This window comes from Furipterus horrens, unplaced genomic scaffold (assembly GCF_987537825.1).
Source record: "Furipterus horrens unplaced genomic scaffold, mFurHor1.1.pri manual_scaffold_6, whole genome shotgun sequence".
Classification (NCBI taxonomy): domain Eukaryota; kingdom Metazoa; phylum Chordata; class Mammalia; order Chiroptera; family Furipteridae; genus Furipterus; species Furipterus horrens.
In genome coordinates this window covers 159,004,575-159,020,428 of record NW_028327176.1, presented here as the reverse complement: position 1 = coordinate 159,020,428, position 15,854 = coordinate 159,004,575, and positions in this window count along the sequence as shown.

The following is a 15,854-nucleotide window of genomic DNA, read 5'->3' as shown; positions in this document are numbered from 1 at the left end:
ACTAATGCCTACCCTTCTCAAACTATTCCAAAAAATCAAAGAAGAGGGAAAATTCCCAAACTCTTTCTATGAAGCCATTAGTACCCTAATCCCAAAATCAGGTGAAGACACAACAAAGAAAGAAAACTACAGGCCAATATCGCTGATGAACATAGATGCTAAAATCCTCAACAAAATATTGGTGAAGAGGATCCAGCAACACATTAAAAAGATCACACACCATGATCAAGTGGGATTCATCCCAGGGATGCAAGGATGGTTCAATATTCACAAATCAATAAGTTAATGCACCACAACACACTGAAAGACAAAAACCACATGATCATATTCATAGATTCTGAAAAAACATTTGATAAAGTACAACACCCATTTATGATGAAAACTCTCAGCAAAATGGGAATAGAGGGAGCATACCTCAACATACTAAAGGCTATATGCGAGAAACCAGAAGCCAACATCATACTCAGTGGACAAAAACTGAAAGCATTCCCCCTGAGATCAGGAATAAGACAAGGCTGTCCACTCTCTCCACTCCTATTCAACATAGTGTTGGAAGTCCTAGCCACAGCAATCAGACAAGGAAAAAAAAAAAAAAGGCATCCAAATTGGAAAAGAGGAAATAGAACTGTCATTATTTGCAGATGACATGATAGTGTACATAGAAAACCCTATAAACTCCACTAATAAACTACTTGACATAATAAGTGAATTTGGCAAAATAGGAGGGTACAAATCAATATTAAGCAATTGAAGGCATTTCTGTACACCAACAATAAAATGTCAGAATTGGAAATTTTTTAAAAATCCATTTACTATAGCAACAAGAAAAATAAAGTACCTAGGAATAAATTTAACCAAAGAGATAAAAGACTTGTACTCGGAAAACTACATATCTCTGAAGAAAGAAATTAAGGAAGATACAAATAAATGGAAGCAGATACCATGTTCATGGATGGGAAGAATCAACATCATTAAAATTTCCACACTACCCAAAGCAATTTACAGATTCAATGCAATCCTTATTAAAATACTAGTGACATATTTCACAGACCTAGGAAAAACACTTCAAAAATTTATATGGAACCAAAAAAGACCCTGAATAGCCCCAGCAATCTTGAGACTGAAGAACACAGCAGGAGGAATCATGATACCAGATATCAAACAATACTACAAAGCCACTGTGATCAAAACAGTCTGGTACTGGCATAAGAACAGACATATAGATCAGTGGAACAGAATTGAAAGCCCAGAAATAAACCCAGGCCTCTATGGTCAACTAATCTTTGATAAAGGAGGAAGGAACATAAAATGGAGTGAGAAGAGCCTCTTCAACAAATGGTGCTGGGAGAACTGAACAGTGACATGCAAAAAAATGAAACTAGACCACCAACTTACACCACTCACCAGAATTAACTCAAAATGGATCAAAGACTTAAATGTAAGCTGTGAAACCATAAAAGTCCTAGAGGAAAAGATAGGCAGGAAAATTTCAGATATCCCATGTAACAGTATTTTCACCAATACATCTAAGGCAAGGAAAATAAAGGAAAGAATAAACAAATGGGACTACATCAAACTAAAGAGTTTCTGCTCAGCAAAAGAAAACATCAACAAGATGAAAAGGGTACTAACCATATGGGAAAATATATTTGCCAATAATACCTCAGACAAGGGATTGATCTCTAAAATATATAAAGAATTTACACATCTCAGCACCAAGAAGACAAACAGCCCAATTAAAAAATGGGCAAAGGACCCAAACAAAGACTTCTCCAAGGAAGATATACAGAAGGTCCATAGACACATGAAAAAATGCTCAACATCACTAGCCATCAGAGAGATGCAAATAAAAACCATGAGATATACCACTTTACACCAGTCAGAGTGGCCATCATCAACAAAACAATGAACAACAAGTGCTGGCGAGGATGTGGAGAAATGGGAACCCTACTGCACTGTTGGTGGGAATGCAGACTGGTGCAGCCGCTATGGAAAGCAGTATGGAATTACCTCAAAAAACTAAAAATGAAACTGCCGTTTGAACCAGCAATTCCACTGCTAGCACTATACCTGGAGAATCCTGAAACCCCCAATTCAAAAAAAACTATGCACCCGTATGTTCATAGCAGCCCTGTTTACAATAGCCAAGTGCTGGAAACAACCTAAGTGCCCATCTGTAGATGAGTGGATTATAAAACTGATATATTTACACAATGGAATACTATATAGCAGAAAGAAAGAAGGAACTCCTACTGTTGCAACAACATGGATGGAACTAGAGAGAATTATGCTTAGCGAAACAAGCCAGGCAATGAAAGAAAAATACCATATTGTATCACCTAATACAGGAGACTAATGAACAACACAAACAAATGAACAAAGTTGAACAAGAAACAGAAAAACAGTCATGGAAGAGGGAGAGAAGGGGTAAATAGGGCAAGGGTCTAGTAAAGGAACTAGTATAAATAACCCATAGACATGGACAACGGGGTGGGGAATGACTGTGGGAGAAAGGCTGGGCTGGGTGGGGGAAAGAAAGAGGGGGAAAATGGGACAACTGTAATAGAACAACAACAAAATTAAATTAAAACTTAAAAGAAAAAAAGTTAGGTGGTTTCTGTACAGTTCTAGTGCTTGTCAAAAATAGAGATATGTACTTTCCCATTTGCCATTAGACTACTTGTTGAAGTTATTATAGCACAGAGATAAAAATAATAAGTCTTCAAGATAGAGACATCAGGCAAAAAAGTTTCACTGTTCCTTTATCCTATCTCCACCACGGTGAAAAGCAATACCCAGATAGTACCTGCACTGTGCCTGCCCTCTGCTTGAAGGTGAGATTCTCTAATTTTCCAAATCATTTGGAGTGGATGACAAAGAGCTTGCTCAGCACCTACAGTGGAGCTTCTATCAGCAGGACTGGCTTAATATCAGAAGGGGTGAAGGTGTTCCAATCTCTTTTATTACTCTCTTCAGAGAAGAAATTGTGGGCCCGTGGTGAGACGCACTCATAATCCTCATACCTCACCTGGGGCACTGAGGGCAAGTTTCTCCTTATCCTTTATATAAACAGGTAAAGAGACAAGACTGATATCTGAACAAAATTTCTTTGACCTGAGGATGTACACTGCAAGAAACTCTCTTCCCCAGAAGAGAAAGCAGCGTGTTTTTTGAAAGAGCCATAGATCCTAACAGTTCTTTGAGTAAGAACAGTAAACAAAAATCAGAGTCTGTTAAGCTCACCTACTTCCCATGCAGAGAAAATAAATTATTACATGGTGATGGCAGGTATTTCAAGTTCCCCAAATGAGATTTTCCTGATGGTCTTCTTAAGATATTCATCTTTCTGCAATAAAAAGACCACTCACAAAAAACAGCTCCAAGTATTTTCAGAGTCAACTAAACAGCTTTGTGGGTGAAGTCATCTACAAATTAAAAAGGTTTTAGGTTTTAAATTCCACATTTATAGAGTCATCTGGAACAGCATAAAAGGATGCTTTGGAAATCAGCCTAGTCTAAGGTGATTCTGGGAGCACCCTCTTAGAATGTTACTAATGCTCTCATCATTCTCAAAATAGTCCCTTAAGTACTGTTTTTGAAATGACTCAAGCTGTTCCATGAGAAAGTCATTTTTAAAGGCAATTCCCTATAAGAGTGGCAATTTTATTTCAAGAACTACAGTTGTCGAAGCCTCAGTACAGGCCACCCTCAGGAGAATCATCTTTTGTGATGAGGGGAAAAATCTTACTCCATAGCTATCAGGATTGTTACCATGGTGATCATTGGATATATTTGTCCATAGACTGACCCTTTTAATGCTTTGCTGGGATCGTTTCCACATTTCTGTTACATGCATTATTCTCTAAAGTGACCATGAATTTTAACTGATATCTGTGTCCCCAGGTTCACACCCATCAGCCCTATTATGCTCCTAAAGCAACAATGGAGAAATCTGATATAACTTTCTCAGGAAGCAACCCAGATTCAATTATAGGACTTATGTCTATTAATTTTGCCAAATACAGATAGTATACATTAAATAAATTGCTATATATAATTATCTATCTATTGTTTATCTATCTAATCACACCCTCTCCACACAGCTCCCAGCCTTTTGTGGATAAGAGAAACTAGGTGTTCCTAAAAGCTCTTAGTGAAATTTTCCTTTTACAAGTCTCAAACTCTGACATACTATTTTTTCCTCACTTAAGGAAAAAATGCAGAAAAAAGTGACTTTGCTAGTTTTTTTCTCAAATGAGTCACACCAAGGTTTATGTGTGCATTACCCAGTAGTGATAACAATGGCAGCGGTAGCTGAAAGTGAAGTGAGTAAATGAATTGGAGTAAATGACATGTAGTTCAAAGTATATTATTTGTATTATCAAAAGTAGGATTGTTTTGAAATTCATATTGTGAAAATTTATTTCCTTATATATGTTTTGTTATTAATTATAAAATGTTTTTATATTTCACTTTTTGTATTTTTCACAAGTACCAGTAGTAAAGTGTTTTATAGTTTATAAATTAATTATGTCTTGTTTAAAGAGATAATATAATATAGAGGTTAAGCAGGCATGCTCTGAACCAGTCTGTCTAATTTTGAGTACAGTACCACTATCTACCAGCTGGGTTGTGTGACCCTGAGCATTTTATTTATTATTTTTCTGCCTCATTTTCCTCTTTAGAAAAATATGGAGAAACCTAGTTCTATGTCATAGAGTTGTAGTGAACATATCAAATTAGTTAACACAGGTCAGCTGCTTAGAACAAAGCCTGGCCCAGAATCAGCATTCAATAAATGTTAGTTATGCATTATTGTGGTCTTATCATGTTATAATCTGTTTTAATTTGTGTGGTAATATACCTTGGCCTTAAATATTTACTCATAAAATATATTTGGTATTTGAAACCAAGCTGCAAAATATAATTAGCTTCCTAATCATCTGGTTTATTATGTTATAACTTACAACAAAGCTTAAAGAAGAAATTTAATAATAAGACTAATTTTCTTTGAAATTACAGATTAAATATATACCACCTAGTGCAGCAATAATCTGTAATTTGTATTATAATCCATATAATTAAAGTTGGACCTCCTTGCTTTCACTCTGAAATCAACCTGAAAATGGTGTGTAATTGGTAAAAAAAAAAAACACAAATAAAAAATATAATACCACATTCCTAAAAATATGAAAAGCAACTTAATTTACAAATGGCTTCAGTCATAATATAAAACAAAACTTTTTTTAGACTTTATTAATTTTTTTAGAGAGAACGGAAGGTAGGGTGAAAGAGAGGGAGAGAAACATTGATGAGCAAGAGATACATGAATAGGTTGCCTCTCTCACACCCCCATCTGGGGACCTGGCCTGCAACCCAGGCATGTGCCCTGACTGGGAATCTTACCAGCGACCTTTCACGACCTTTCAGTTTGCAGGTTGATGCTCAATCCACTGAGCCACACCAGCCACACCTATCTTTTCTACAGTTCTGTATCACATGGGAGCACAGATCACCCTAGCTCTCATCCTCAGAACTGAAACATTTCATAAAGCCAGCCTTGATTGATCCTTGCCTGCTTGCTCTCTTTTCTTTCTTTTCTATAATTTTCTTCTGCAAGCAACTCTTTTGTCATTGCTAATTTAAAACAATCTAGCTAAAACATCTTTCAATTCTGCCCTCATCTGGTACCCTGATCTACACAGCAAAACTCAAGAATTTAAGAGGCAAAAGAGAATTATTTATAGTGGGCAGGGAAAGATAAAGGATATGAAAATGTTCTAATATTTTATGCAACAATTTGGAGTTGTAAAATAGGAAAAAATCAAAATACATGATGATTAATACTGATATGTACTTATATAAATATATAGTACTTATTTTTCAACTCTCGCTTATGCTTACTATTTAACTGGCAAAATAAATGTAAAAAATAGCTTTAATTACAATCATGACTTCTTTAGACAAATGGGAAGCTTGTAAGACAATTCTACTTTAAGAAAGAAAATGAAGATCAATTGATTCTAATAAAAAATAATGATCTGTTACAGATTAAAATATTATAGTTGCATATTAGTGATAGGTATAATTAAGCCTGTGTTTTGGACAGTGTTCTTTGTTTCTAAAAGTTGACAAAAATAATATTAAAATTTTGTTTCATCAGAATATTTACTTTTGCTACCCTTTTTGAATCTGAATAATTTTATGAATCTCTATTCCTTATTTTGTTTAAACAAAAATGAGAGAATAGAGAACATGCCTAATCAGAAAAGTGATTTTTTAAATTCATTAAAGAAGAATTTTTGCTAATTTGAAACATTCTGTTGGAACATGAAAGAGAAAGTCAAAATGGCAATACTAAACAGTACCCAGTTGAGTAAATCTTATTTTGTTTCCAGTTTCTCTGGTATAGCTTATTGACGCTATGTTCCTTCCATCATGAGAAAGCAGAATCAGAAATGAATAACTAGATACAGCATTAAGTTATTACCAAGTGATAAAATGTTTAATTGCTTTATACAACTGCCTAAACACACCCCAACATGAGTTTTTAGATTAAGAATAACTTTTCAAATATTATATTATTTTACGGATGGTATAATCATTTGAAAAACTTTTGAAGTTTAAAAAATCTAGGGATTTTATCCTAGGAATGAATCTGACACTTCTTTCGGTTCTTATAACAAGTATCTTATTAAAGGGTCAAGTACAGGATTTTCTGAGTGTTTATTTGGATATTTAGAAGAAAGTTATTAGCTGCATTTTTGTTTTTTCTAACACAGGGAGGCATATTTCTGAAATACATTGGTCATCTGAAATAAAAAACATACACAATCAACCAATATCAAAAGTTTTTTAACTTAAGCGTAGTATCTGAGTATTTGCCGCAGATGATCACACTTTTATTCAAAGCCTTGACACCTAGGTATCAAAAAGAACTATTTGTCTTAGAAAACAGTTTAAAGTTTAAGTAATAGACCTTTGGGAAAATATATAAAGAATTCAATTTTTCCTGTATAACTTATTGTTTCCATTACAACTGCATATTAACAATTTTTATAGTGAGTAGAAGTGTGCTTTATATTTAATTGTGTGCAAAGTTGGTCCAGGGGAAAAAAACATAAACTCATGTTGTTGCATTGGAGGATAAATTTTTATTTAAGCACTATTATAAAATCTGAGCAATTTAGAGAAAATTCTGTCTCCGTTAGCCTAGTTTTCTGATAATGTTAAGACATTTCACATGGTCATCATTAATTCCTGTTAGAGACATTTAGTAACTTCTGAAGACATATGCAGAATATAATGTGCCATAACTTATGGTCATTACCACAGAAGTGACAATAGATAGGATATAGGTTAATATTATAATATTTATACTTCTTTTGCATTTACTGTGATTAAATTTGAGGAAAATTTTTTTCCTCCATTCATTCACTCCTTCCTTCCTTTTAAAATATTGACTACAGTGAACTCACCTGTTTTCTCTAAACTACTTTTCTGGGTTTCTTAATTCTTCAATTAGTAAGTAGTTAACATTATACCTCCTGTGTCTTGAAAGCATTTTTTTTCCACCCAAGTGCCATGACTTCTAGCGTAGGTTAATGCCAGCACTTATAATACCATGCTGTCTTTCTTTCCCTTAAGCCTTCTTCAGGTAAACAAAATTGTGCTGAGTATAAATGACCATTGTTGTATTCTACATCTTGATGTAAAGAAAGACCTAAACATGATTCAGATAAAATTACAGAGGAAGCTAGTGTGACACCTATGATATATGAAAAATATTGAGATTTTGGGATCTATCACCATCTTTGTTTTTTGTAAAATGTGAAAGTGATAGGTTATCATTATTTTATTCACACCACTTTCATGACCTTCCTACTATTACTTCTTAGATTTAAAAGTTGAAGAAACAAAACTCAGTGACAACATTTCATATTTTACTAATAATTAAAATCTTCAGGGTGTGTATAGTTTTCTTTGTACAAGTAAAAATATTACTACAGACATTTATCATTGATATTTAATTTGAATAAGCAAGTCCATAAATATTATTGAGTGAAGGAAGGTTAGCTAAAGTTGGCTGACTGCTAAGAAATCTCAGCTCTTCACTACCTTGGAGAACTTAGTGCAATCTGCCCCTAGGATCTGATAGTGTTTCAGGCTTTTCAGTTTTTAAAAATTTTGTCCATGTGCTACAGTTGAAAAACCAGAAATACACTCAAATATAATGTGATATATCTGCAGCTACAGGGGAATCTCATGGAAAGAAGTTCAGGATGCGAAGCTGAATCTCAAGAACTGACAAGTCAAATAATTTCCTAGTTCTCACTCTTTGCTTGTACTTGCATTCGTGTATTTTCTATTTTCCGCTCCATAGACCAACCTCTATTTATTTTATCTCCTCTTGCTTATATTTTTGAAGGCAATTTATTCACTTAGAAATAGAAATGTAACTCCAAAGGCCAGTGTCTTTTCCCCTAATGGACAAGATTCAATGTAAACCACATTATTAAAGGATAGTTTGGTGAGCATGGAATTAGATCCTGTGAACTAGGTATGGTCTATATAACCTTCCAACAGCAGCCACTTCTTTGAAATTCTGCCCCTCTCAGAACCCTTGTTGAAGTGATTGGCTTGGGTGGTTATGTTTGTATTATGTGATCCCACGAAGGGTAGAAATCCTGTTCATAAACCTAATTATTCAGAATCTCAGTGTTTAGAATTTGATCCAAGGGAGACACACATGAAGTCAGTTTAAATATTGTGCATACTGGGTTACCCTCATGAAGTTAGTGCCATATACAAAACATCTTTGGCAAGACAGTGTCAAGACACTTTTATCAATGTTTTCTTAAGAATTTTATGGTTTCAACCCTTATGGTTAAATTTTTAATCCATTTTGAATGAACTTTTGTGGATGGTGTCCAATAGGAGTCCAGTTTTATTTTTTTTGCATGTGATTATCCAGTTTTCCCAACACCATTTACTTACCAGACCATCCTTTTCCATTGAGTTGACCATATTGTGAGGGCTTACTTCTGGGCTTTTGATTTGTTGCACTGGCCTAGCTTTTCTATTTGAATGCCAGTACCATCTTGTTTTGAGTACTGGAGCTTTGTAATATAGTTTAAAAACAAGAAGTATCATGCTTCCTGCTTTTTTCTTCTTTCTCAAAACTGCTTTGTCTAATCAAGGTATTTTGTGGTTCCATCCAAATTTTAGAATGTTTTTTCTATTTTTGTGAAAAATGTCATTGAAATTTTGATAGAACTTGCATTGAATCTATAGATAACTTTTTGTAGTGTGGAAACCTTAAAAATATTAATTTTTCTGATCCAAAAACAAGATATCTTACCATTTGCTTGCGTCTTCTTCAGTTTCTGTCATCAAAACCTTTTATCTTTTAGTGTACATATTTTTTCATCTTGTTGATTAACTTTATTCCTAAGTTTTTGATGCTATAATAAATGGGATTGTTCTCTTTATTTTTTTCAGCCGTTTCATTCTTCGTGTGTATAGAAACAATTGATTCATGTATGCTGATTTTGTATCCCACAACTTTACTTAATTCACTTATTATTTTAGCAGTTTTGGTTTGGGTGCAATCTTTTTTCCCATTTTTTAATTGTATTTTTTCCCATTACCATTTAGTCCCCTGCCCCCACAATCACCACACTGTTGTTCATGTCCATGCATCCTTTTTCCTTTTTGCTCAATCCCTACACCCCCTAACCTCTCCCCCTTAGCTGTCATCCTGCTCTCCATCTATGAGTCTGTCTCTATGTTGCTTGTAAGTTCAGTTTGTTCTTTAGATTCCACATATAAGTGATATCATATCGTATTTGTCTTTCTCTGACTGGCTTATTTCACTTAGCATAATGTTCTCTGTGTCCATCCATACTGTCACAAAAGGTAAAATTTTCTTCTTTTTTATGGCCAAGTAGTATTCCATCATATAAATGTCCCATAGTTGCTTTATCCTCTCATCTACTGACAGACACTGGGGCTGCTTCCATTATCTTGGTGATTGTAAATAATGCTGCAATGAACATAGGGGTGCATATGTTATTTCAAATTAGTGTTCTGGGTTCCTTCAGATATATTCCCAGAAGTGGGATCACTGGGTCAAAAGACAGATCCAGTTTCAATTTTTTGAGGTACTTCTATACTGCTTTCCACAGTGGCTGCACCAGTCTGCATTCCCACCAACAGTGCAAAAGGGTTCCTCTTTCTCCACATCTTTGCCAGCACTTGTTTGTTCATTTATTGATGATGGCCATTCTGACAGCGTGCTCTCCCATATCTGCATACTCTCCCTTGGATATACACACTGCAGTCGATGCTAATGATAAGTGTTAAGCTGTCAGTGTGCAAGTCCACAGCTGGAGGGGCTAACCTCAAGTTTGTATATGGCAGTATGAGTCAGCTGCAGGGTGTCTAGGCTGTCATCTTGCAGTAGGACAGCTATAGAAACCTGAGCTGGTTTCTGGGCTCCAGTGGGGGTAGGGGGAGAAGCAGAGAGGGATTTGGTTGGCTGGCATCAGTGAATGTAAATACCTGTGGTGAAAAGTGCAGGGGGTCTCTAACAGCTGTGTTGGCTATTGGTTTCTCCAGTAGTGCAATCTACCGCATTTTTCTCTAGAGCAGGTCACTGTGCACTGTGATATTTCTTACTGCATGGCTGCTATTGATAAGCCCTTTTTCTCTCCCTCTTCCTTATTCTTACCAATGTATCATAGATATTTCATTAGAAGCAAAGTAAAAATCAGTGTTAAAAGTTTCAAAGGAGAGAGTTGAGAAGTTTTTTCCTAATTCTTTAACTGCTTGGAAATAATCTGATAGTGAAAAGATTGAAGAGAACTTCGTGATGAATGACTGAGAAAAGGTATTTAGTTTTTTTTTTACTTTAAAAATATAAGGTAGTAAAGATCTCTCTTTACTGATCTCTACTTGACGTATTAATATTTCAACAGAGATATAAAGGAAATGAAAGGATCAGCTATATAAACATCTGAAAGAAAGAACATTCCAGTCAGAGGGAATTAAAATATAAGCTTGGTGCAAAAATAATGTCCAATTTTGAGGTCTATTTTAAAAATAAAAAAGCCTGTGATTACAAAAATATTTATTCATTAACGTAACCTCCTTTGCTTTCTAAAACCTCATTCCATCTGTCAACTATCTCATAAATGCCAGACTTGTAAAATTCTTTAGGTTTTGAAGCAAATATGAATCCAACTCATTTTCAACCTCTTCTCTTGATGTCAACCTAAGACCATCAAAATAGTTCTGTAGTCCTCGGAACAAATGATAATCAGAAGAAGCAAGGTTAGGAGAATATGGAGGATGAAACAATATTTCCCAACCAAGTTCTTTCAAGAAATTTTTGGTGAGTTGAGCCGTGTGAGGATGAGCATTATCATGATGGAAGATGACACCCTTTCTGTTGACTAAGGAGGCTCACTTTTGGTTCAAAGCTGCTTTCAGAGGGCGAAGTTGTTCACAGTAAAGATTAACGGTAATTTTTTGATTGTTGTCTAACAGTTCATAATGAACAATTTCTTCCATATCCCACCATACACTCTACATGATCTTCTTTGTATGAAGTCCTCCTCTTGGTTGTTGAACTCTTCTTCCTCCTCGGCTGATCCACAATCAGTGGCATTTAACATTATGGTAAAGATTCAGTTCTCAGCACCTGTAACAAACCTACCTAAAAATGGTGCCTGAAGGTGTCACAAAAGCAATGATTCACAACAAGCAACACGCTGTTGCAGATTCTCTGGAGACAGTTCGTGTGGGACCCACTTTCCAACTACTGAAACATTTCTGGTCATTTTTAATTGGTGTAGCACGGTTGCATGGCCTATGTTAGATTGTTCTACAAGTTCCCTAGAGGCAATGGTAGGGTTTTCTGTGACAACAACTTCCAACACTTCGGAATCAAGTTTTTTTGGCTGACCCTCTTTTTGCTCATTTTTCAAACTGAAATCCCCACTTTGGAAATGGGAAAACCACCTCCTGCAACTTTTTTCAGTCACTGCGCTGTCCCCATAAGTGCTCTGAGCAGACTTTGCTGCTCTACTTGCATTGGTACCTTTATGAAACTCATAGAGTAAAACATCTCTAATGTGGTCTTTAGATGGGATAACCATGGGTGCAAATATTGAAATATTGTGGATGATTATGAACAATACTTTTATAACCTGAAAAGATAAGGTATAAATTAGTCACTGTGACATTGAACAATTATAAGAAGAGGCACAAATTTAATAAATACTATCTAAAACTTTTTAAAAATGTCGGGCATTACTTTTGCACTAACCTGACCAAAGGCCTTGCGCTGAGGAGAATGTTTAATGTGTTTCAGAACTAGCAAGGAAGTCTCTAAGTATCAGAATGGCTAGGGAAAGCTGGGGGAAGGACAGAGGGAGATGAAATCATAGAGAGTGCAAATGCTGTCTTAAGCTGAGGTGGCATCATGGATGTGGTAAGAAATGGACAGATTCTGGGCATGCTTGAGAGTGGAGCTGACACAATTTCCCAATAGCCTGGGTATAGAATATGACTGAAGGGAAGGAATCAAGGATGACCTAAAAGTTTCATGCTAAGCAACTGAAAATGAGGGTGGGTCATTTACTAAGATGGAAGAGACTTAGGAAATAATAGGAGGCACAGTATTTTCAAAAGATGGATTTGGAAATACTAAAGTGTGAGAGTCTTGTCCTCTCTACAGATAAAAATGTTCATTCAATAGGGAGCGCATGTAAGAATCTGCACTACAGGTGACATGCTAGTCTGGAGGTAAAATTCAGAGAGATCTCATGGTATACTCAGTATTTTAAAGCCATGAATTATTAAATCTTTGCAAGCTATAGCTTCCTGAATTTGGTTAGCTATGTCTTCTGACTCATTTCACTCTTCTGAAACACATCAGGATACTTTCTCAAGTTATTTTGCCATTGACATGTGAGTAAATCCACACTTATATTTCTGGTAAACCAAAGCTTTCTCTCCTCATATACCTACCTATGTTTGAAGAGATATAAGATTTCAGGATAAATATGTGCTCCCACTCAGAGGACACACAAACTTTTCTCCTGAGTGTCTCTTTGTGTTCAATAAAACTTACACTGGGGAACACAATTTTCATTGAGTTTGATCTGACACTTGTTTTTGACTAACTTTTGGCATCTGAATCCAAAAATGACTGCAGTTTTTCTCTATCATGTCAACTGTTTAAGGTACAAGATACCCTCCCTTTGTTCCAAAGATCATACAAAATGTACATGCAAAGGAAAATAAAGAAAAAAATTACCTGAATATACTGTTTTTTTAGAGTTATTTTATTTATATAAAGGCTATATTTTGTTATTGTAAGTCAAATTGTGTACAAGTAGTAAAGTTTGGCTACCAAACATACATATTAAGGTATTTCAATTTTTCAAATGACAGGCTAGGAAATGTCAAAATGAGATACCCGAAACAGTCTCCTTCAATTGGCAAAGCTTTCACAAATTGCTCCATGAGACCCAGTTTTATGTGCAGAGGTGGGAATATAATGTTTTTTCTGTCAACAAGTAGCTCATGTAGAATGTTTGGCTCGCCAGGTTTGAGGTCAGATCTTGGAGGCAAATTTGACTTCACCCAATGCTTCTCATGAGCTCTGCTGTCCCACATACACAGAAAACAAGGATACTTGGTATATCCGTGTTGCTGACCAAGAAAGAAGCAGACCATTTTAAGGTCAACACAGATGATCCAATTGTGCTTGTGATATTGCAACAGATCAATGACTCTTCATGTCTTCATATTCTTCATGAAAACAAACTGAATGGCTATTTGAGACTGCACCAGATAGTGCCATTGTGGAGGAAAACAGACTTCAAGCTCTGCTTTGAGCTATCAATGAACAGTCGCCATTCAGTTGTGTTCTGGATTGGAATTCCCAATTCATCCATTAAACCATGTATGTTATGTTACACAAAGCCACCGTCACTTTGAAAGTACTGCAGAAATGCATTTTCTCTTGATCAAAAGTAGGATACCTTCACTCCTTTTTCAAGCAAGTTTTTCTCATGCAGTCTTGATGCTAGGAGTTCTGAAGCCATTTTGGATAGTCCCAAATCTCATGCCAAGTCATTCAGCTCATGCTGATCAAATCCCTTACTAACTGAGTCATCTTCAATTTCAAAATTTCATCGTTGCTGTAATTTAGTTCTTCACCATGCTCTTGTTTTTCAAAAGAGGGTAGATCAGTGAAAACTGGCCCTGGGATTTCAGGTGAATGAGGTAGTGGACATATAGGATAGACTAGGATACTCTATTTTACATTGATTTTTCTTGTTATATCCTGACGTTTTCACTATACAACAGTAACAGTCACTTGAATGACCTCTGGGCTCTCGCCAAACCATAGGTATACCAAATGGCAATTTATCATGTCTTCCCTTCATCCACAGACGTAAACTCTCGACACATAGATTGCACACCTTGTGAGGGGCCCAAGACTTATCTTGATCACCAAGCTTTACTTTAAAATATGCAAAATAAGCTTGCCTGACAAATGAGCTGATGTTTGTCCTTAGACTGGGAATGGTGAAACTGCCACAGATAGAACAATACAAATCAGGGTTGTTTAGGCACTTATGATCAGAAATAGCAGAGGCAGACATGATCTGAAGGAAAGGAAATAGGTACGTATGTAAATAAAAAAAGAAAACTCTGGTAACTCCTTGTATACAGACAAGAACTTGGACTACACTTCGGAATATGATTCACTATATAGAGTGGCACACAACCTCTCACCACACTGTCTCATGTGTAACTGAATAGCCTAGACAAGTATGAACCTGTAGCTGGTCTCCAAGGTTGTCCCTCACCCTTCCCCACTCAAGGGAGGTTTGCTGTCAGCCAATAGGAGAGCACTAGTGCTTCCCTTGATCTAGGCTTGATCCAGCCTAAAGTGGTCACATTAAGATAAGCTGTACAGAATAAACTTGACATGATAGAAGAAAACTGACTGCGATTTTGAAATCACATGCTTATTTAAGTCTAAAACAGCTGAAAAATCGAACTCAATAGGAATTATGTTAAAAACTGTTCCCCTGTGTTATCAACAAACTCTTTCCAACTCAAAATACCCATAAGGCTTTTACTCGACTCTTTCTTTTACAATACAGCTAGACTTGTGAAAATTTGTGTCTACATGAGCATAAGTGTTTTCTTACCCAAATACGCTTTCTTTTGTAGGGTAATGTGAGATTTTAAGCTAATTACGACCCACAACTTCTAAAGATTCTTCTCAGAATGATCAGCCTCTGTCTGAGTAGGTAAACCCTCACCTATAATCTCCACACTTGAACAAACCAAACTGTTATCTTCTCTCAACATTTTCTTTGTCCTTGTGGGTTTATGTGTTTTGTATTTTTTATCATCATTTTGGTGTAGTTCCTGTACAGAGTAGAAATAAATGTGTATGTTCAAGTTGCCCCATCTAATGGTCAAAAAAAATTTTACGTCCTTAAAACCCAGTAAAATTGTTTCTTATAGTGTATTTTGGTTATAACAAATGTATATCATACAGATGACCTTGCTTAATACCAAAATAAATTTTTTGAAATGATAAAAAAGGCTTTAAAAATTACCCAGTGCTTACTGTTGGTAGTCTAATAGTACTTTTGACATTTTGAAATTCACTAGAATATTGTGGGTATTATTGGGTTATATTAGTAATTTTTGTATCTGTATTAGATAAAAAATTTACAGAAAAACTTATCACCAAATTCTATGAAGCAGATTGTTTTTTCCAATTCAAAGTTTATTTTAGTGACTTGCTTAGTGTTCAT